Here is a 7,232-nt window from a genome sequence, read left to right as displayed (position 1 = left end):
AGACTGCACATTGAAGCTGTCCATGCAAGGCTGGAGGTGCTGGGCCGGTGACGGCGGTGTCGGGATGGCGCTTGATTCGTTCCCGGTGGCGTGGAGCTTGGGGCGGCAACGCGGCGATAGCTAGTGCTCGGGGATGGGGGTTTGGGGCGGGGGCAGTCGACCCGATGGCTGGCGAAGTTAACGGGCTCGGGCGGCTGGAAATTCGGCGGGTGGCGGCGGCACAGCGCGAGGATGGGACAGGCGGAAAACCTAGCGGGCGTTCAACTACCAATACCCACGTCTTTTTTTAGGGGAATTGCTTGTGAAAATAACGTGCGACGACGACTTAGCGAGCGGATCCCCTTAAAAAAGACATAGCGAGCAGATTCCCTTAAAACTGATAGGAATGGATACGATTGATGACGTTGATAAATAGTGGTGAATGTTGGCCTAATTTACTATCATCATGCATGGAAATGAATCATCAAGAAAAAGAATACTTCCTATTAATACACTCATAGGAAGCTTCCTAATCGTGTATACCAAACAGTTTCTGCCCAAACAAGGAAGGAAAGTTATGGACGTGATTCAGAAGGAAACAAACGTTATGAAGATTAATTAATTTAGATTTGATCTTTAGAGATTGATTGTGATTGATTCTTTTACATAAAGACATTACTAAATAATTTGCGTCAGTATGGAAACTTCTGATCCGTTTAGTTTTTTTCGTTGTGTGAGAGGGTGAAGTGAAAATAAACCGATGAAGTGGGGGAGGCGACGAAAAAAATCTACGACGGTTAACCTACGAAAAAACCCGGACGAAAGTGGTGGGACGAAAAAAAAACCTGAAAGCGAGACTACCAACTGCTCCATTAGGCGGGTGGCGGCGGCACAGCGCGAGGATGGGACAGGCGGAAAACCTAGCGGGCGTTCAACTACCAATACCCACGCCTTTTTTTAGGGGAATTGCTTGTGAAAATAACGTGCGACGACGACTTAGCGAGCGGATCCCCTTAAAAAAGACATAGCGAGCAGATTCCCTTAAAACTGGTAGGAATGGATACGATTGATGACGTTGATAAATAGTGGTGAATGTTGGCCTAATTTACTATCATCATGCATGGAAACGAATCATCAAGAAAAAAATACTTCCTATTAATACACTCATAGGAAGCTTCCTAATCTCTGCTACCAAACAGTTTTTTCCCAAACAAGGAAGGAAAGTTATGGACGTGATTCGGAAGAAAACAAACGTTATGAAGATTAATTAATTTAGATTTGATCTTTAGAGATTGATTGTGATTGATTCTTTTACATAAAGACATTACTAAATAATTTACGTCAACATGGAAAGTTCTGATCCGTTCAGTTTTTTTCGTTGTGTGAGAGGGTGAAGTGAAAATAAACCGATGAAGTGGGGGAGGCGACGAAAAAAATCTACGACGGTTAACCTACAAAAAAACCCGAACGAAAGTGGTGGGACGAAAAAAATCTACGACGGACCGTGACGTTGCTCGACTCCTGGTAGGACCACTAGGGTTAAGAGTTCAATATTAATCATGTTAATAATACATTTAATATTCTCATACATATCAAGTGACACTGGCAACCTTTTTTGTCAATTTAACAACGGGCTCAGTTGCAACGGGCTCTTTATACATATCAGACAACTCGCTACTACTTAAACTACAACTATGGCTACCAATATTTTTTTGTCAATTTAGCTCAGCAATAGTGCCTGGCTTAATAGACTGCTTTGCATTCACCCCCTCAGAAGACAGAGAGCAAGTTAGCAAGCACGCACGCGTCCAACCCCGCCGCTGCATGCGCTGGCAGAAGGTGAGGCAGCAAGGAGACTGCACATTGAAGCTGTCCATGCAAGGCTGGAGGTGCTGGGCCGGCGACGGCGGTGTCGGGATGGCGCTTGATTCGTTCCCGGTGGCGTGGAGCTTGGGGCGGCAACGTGGCGATAGCTAGTGCTCGGGGATGGGGGTTTGGGGCGGGGGCAGTCGACCCGATGGCTGGCGAAGTTAACGGGCTCGGGCGGCTGGAAATTCGGCGGGTGGCGGCGGCACAGCGCGAGGATGGGACAGGCGGAAAACCTAGCGGGCGTTCAACTACCAATACCCACGCCTTTTTTAGGGGAATTGCTTGTGAAAATAACGTGCGACGACGACTTAGCAAGCGGATCCCCTTAAAAAAGACATAGCGAGCAGATTCCCTTAAAACTGATAGGAATGGATACGATTGATGACGTTGATAAATAGTGGTGAATGTTGGCCTAATTTACTATCATCATGCATGGAAATGAATCATCAAGAAAAAGAATACTTCCTATTAATACACTCATAGGAAGCTTCCTAATCGTGTATACCAAACAGTTTCTGCCCAAACAAGGAAGGAAAGTTATGGACGTGATTCAGAAGGAAACAAACGTTATGAAGATTAATTAATTTAGATTTGATCTTTAGAGATTGATTGTGATTGATTCTTTTACATAAAGACATTACTAAATAATTTGTGTCAGTATGGAAAGTTCTGATCCGTTCAGTTTTTTTCGTTGTGTGAGAGGGTGAAGTGAAAATAAACCGATGAAGTGGGGGAGGCGACGAAAAAATTCTACGACGGTTAACCTACGAAAAAAACCGGACGAAAGTGGTGGGACGAAAAAAAACCTGAAAGCGAGACTACCAACTGCTCCATTAGGCGGGTGGCGGCGGCACAGCGCGAGGATGCGACAGGCGGAAAACCTAGCGGGCGTTCAACTACCAATACCCACGCCTTTTTTTAGGGGAATTGCTTGTGAAAATAATGTGCGACGGCGACTTAGCGAGCGGGTCCCCTTAAAAAAGACATAGCGAGCAGATTCCCTTAAAACTGGTAGGAATGGATACGATTGATGACGTTGATAAATAGTGGTGAATGTTGGCCTAATTTACTATCATCATGCATGGAAACGAATCATCAAGAAAAAAAATACTTCCTATTAATACACTCATAGGAAGCTTCCTAATCTCTGCTACCAAACAGTTTTTGCCCAAACAAGGAAGGAAAGTTATGGACGTGATTCGGAAGAAAACAAACGTTATGAAGATTAATTAATTTAGATTTGATCTTTAGAGATTGATTGTGATTGATTCTTTTACATAAAGACATTACTAAATAATTTACGTCAGCATGGAAAGTTCTGACCCGTTCAGTTTTTTTCGTTGTGTGAGAAGGTGAAGTGAAAATAAACCGATAAAGTGGGGGAGGCGACGAAAAAAATCTATGACGGTTAACCTACGAAAAAAAACCGAACGAAAGTGGTGGGACGAAAAAAAACCTGGAAGCGAGACTACCAACTGCTCCATTAGGAGTAGAGATAAATAGTCGCCACGGTCCAGTCGTCTGAGCACCAGTATTGTCATTCAGAGACACACATGGGCACCTGGCCAAATCGGCCTGGCCTAAACGGGCCAGGCACAGCACGCGCCTATACACGGCATGTGTCGTGCTCCCTTGGTAGGCATGGCGCAACAAGAAAACAGGCCGGTCCACCCGCACATTTAGCCCGTCAGTCCGTCTCAATGTAGGAAGTTTTTGGGTCTATTTGGGTGGTTTGGGGGACTAATATATAAGAAAAACTACAAAAAAAATAAACGGACCATGCCCGTGCTAGCACTCCTGCCCGCGATTTCCTATTTGATGTATTAATGTGGAGCATCCTACGATCATCCCCATGTACACTACAACAAGACATCAACCTCAAGCATACACCATCAGACACAAGGTGAACCCGTTCCTAAACACTTCCCCTTTCCATTCGAGTGAGACATGGTTGCTACCTAAGTCAGGGATACTATGTGTGATCAGGTACATCGACCATCCCAAAGGAGGAGGAGCAACCAACGTCAAGACTTGCGCAAGGTTTCTACTCAGCCCGGAGCTTCCAGCCCTCGGACCTTCCAGCCCTCCCGGAACCTCCCGCCCTCGACACTCCAAGCGACGCCCGGACGCGCCAACTCTCTGTCCAGCCCGGACCATGCCCGGACCCTTCCCGGAACTTCCGGAGCCCGAACCTTCCGTCCCTGCCCGGAACTTCTGGCCTGCCTGCGCGCAGAGACTCGGGCCAAGGCCCATGTAGTTGTTTCGCCCCTCACTTACCCCTTCGTGGCCCTAGACTATATATACTCCTCCACCTCCACCATTTTAGGGTTAGCGTTGTGTTAGCTCATATGTGAGTTAGTGCTTCGCTCATCCTTCCGGATCTACTCCATCGCGAGGGACCGTCACCTCTTCAGAGAAGATCCACTTGGATTCAAGACCCCTAACAGGAAGACCTCAAGACCTCCTCACGGAGAAGAACCGGTTACCTATGTATCGTCCTTTGTTGGATTCAGATAGTGTATCTCTTTATGTTTCAAGGATCTAGCATATGTGTGACCGTATCCTCACTGGTACAATGACGTGCTAAACAAACGGGTTTTAATCCCTTTAGGCAACGGCATTTGGAACCATCGCCAAGTGAGTGTGTGCGATAGGGTGTCCTTCCCACACGACCCAGAAATCGTCGGGGATAGGCCCTCCTGGGACCCAGGCTGGGGTCGTGTGCGATTGGGTGAGGCATCGAAACCCAATCATTTCCGTAGGTATGTACATCCCACACGGTGAATCCCAGAAAATCATTTCCGTAGGTATGTACATCCCACATGGTGAATCCCAGAAAATCATTTCCGTAGGTATGTACATCCCACACGGTGAATCCTAGAAAAACATTTCCGTAGGTATGTATATCACACACAGTTCTTTGTGTGGAAACGTTTGTGCAAGATGGCCTAACACAAACAGTTCGCTGCCGGAAGCCGTGTGTGATTGTTAGTTGATCGAACACGCCTACTTTCTAGAAACCGTGCGGGTTGTTTGAGTTCATCGCCCACGGTGCTGTCTGAGTAACCGTTTGCAATAAAAAACCCCAATAAGCAGGGTAATTAGCCTATTATTGATAATCCATGTACTAATCAAACTGATATTTCTTATAAAACACGCCAGATATTTCATATCCGTATAAAAGCAACCAAGATTTCATAATCGAATAACATCATATAGCTTCGGCACTCGGTTAAGCCATTACACAACAGCACCAAGTTTCACATGCAGCATCAAAAACCTTTGGAAAGTAGCATCATACACGGTAAATAGACAGATGAATCTCATCTGGGAAACTGCAGAAGCGGAAGGCAAATATTGAGCCTTCAGTGATGTTGAATGTCCTTGCAACTTTAGGCCAGTGGCTATGGATAATTGCCCGCCCAACCATCGTCCTCTTCAGCAAGATTTCAATATTATACCGTGGGTGTTGAATGAATACCTTCCTCACCTCTTGACCATGTAGGTGGTTTGAGAGGTAATCATCGGTGAACTGCTTTGAAAAGTACTGAAAACAAAGCTATGCATAAATCGTTGTTGTAAATTTTGAAATGGCGTAAGGGGTAAAAACAAGGTAAAAGAGTTGGTACCATCCTATAGTTGACAGATGTCTTCTTCATTGTGCAAACAAAGATCTTGTTGTTATTCGTCGCAAGTTTCTTCATCCTAACAATCTTTCTGAGTTTCTTGATTTGATTGATATTCATGGACATCTCATTTTCCCATATGCAAAATGGGTCGAACAGTGGGTCTAAGCCTCTGATAGTAGGACCTACATGTGCAAGACCAAATTGTAAGAAACCTAAATATTAGAATGATTCCTCCAACTGCACAATAATGTGCTATTAGCCAAAGGGCCCTGCTTGAACAAACCTCGATGGTAAACCGCAGTGTCTCCCATTGTTTCCCTGCAACACACATAAGGAAGATCTTGATCAAGTTAACTAAGAGTTGTCATACTATCAGTAGAATATGTATTGAGTATAGCCAAATTCAATTGGTGTCACATGCATAACAATACAAAATTGTACCCATGGCAAATGAAAATCAAATTGCAGAACTGAACCAAATAATTAAATGCACAGCAGGCCAAATGAACCAAAATAGTTAACTGAGCACGACATTGCAGAATAAAAATATGTACCAGAAGATAAGACATTTAACAAAACAAAGAATGCTTGAGAACAATACTACGAAATGTAGCAATTGTTGGACCAAAGTGTTAACTGAACATAACATTTCAGAGGACCAAACTGTTAACTAAACATCAGATTGCATATTAACATTACAGAGGACAAATCACTAGAAGGCACTGGCGGTGGCCTCGAGAAAACATCATGAACTATATTTTAAAGTAGACAACTACGTCGCGGTGTCGATGGTGGCCTCGAAGACAAGGTGCTCCTCCAAGATCTGGTGGTCGACACGCATGGCAGCCATAGCGACCTCGTTCGCGCGTGCGGCCGCATGCTACTGAGCTCCACGTTATACTGCATGCAAAATGGTTCTGGGCAACGCTAAATTGGAGGAGGGGCAGTGATTTAGGTCCTATGCAAGAGATGGGAATGAAATTCAAACATCTGGGCGTCGTGGCTCGACCGGAAAGATTGAGAAACTTGGTTTTTTAATTCCTGTAAATTCAAAACACGCCTGAAAATCATGAAACTTGGCATGGTGTCATGACATGGCACCGACATGCTGCAGTAATTTTTTTGGCCGGATTGGGACAAGCTTTGGTATAAGCTTCTTGCAAATCGGAGCTTCCGTCAAGAAGGCTCGTGGTTCCGAGAGGGAACGTGCCACCTCCGTGTGTGAAACAACATATGTACACTGCCTTCTCCCGCCTTAATTTTTTACATAGGTAGATTAGACCAAATAGAAGTATTGTGCTAAATTTTGGAATTATTCCGGATTCGTTTGGCCTTTTTTATACATTAATTGAGTTTTTGCGCATTTAATATGCATAATTCAAATTTGAACTACAAGCACAGGCTCCAGTGCACCAAAGTTGTTTAAAAAACCACATGTGTGTCCTTGGGTGAATTTATAGGTCCCATGCAAGAGATGGGAATGAAATTCAAACATTTGGGCATCGTGGCTCGGCCGGAAAGATTGAGAAAATTGGTTTTTTAATTTCTGTAAATCCAAAACACGCTTGAAAATCATGAAACTTGGCATGGTGTCATGACATGGCACCAACATGTTGCGGTATTTTTTTGGCCGAATTGCTACAAGCTTTGGTGTAAGCTTCTTGCAAGCTGGAGCTTTTGTCAAGAAGGCTCGTGGTTCCGAGAGGGAACGTGCCACCTCCATGTGTGAAATGACATACGTCACTGCCTTCTCCT

The sequence above is a fragment of the Triticum dicoccoides genome, chromosome 3A, assembly GCF_002162155.2.
Source record: "Triticum dicoccoides isolate Atlit2015 ecotype Zavitan chromosome 3A, WEW_v2.0, whole genome shotgun sequence".
Taxonomy (NCBI): domain Eukaryota; kingdom Viridiplantae; phylum Streptophyta; class Magnoliopsida; order Poales; family Poaceae; genus Triticum; species Triticum dicoccoides.
Note: the sequence above shows the minus strand (reverse complement) of the source record.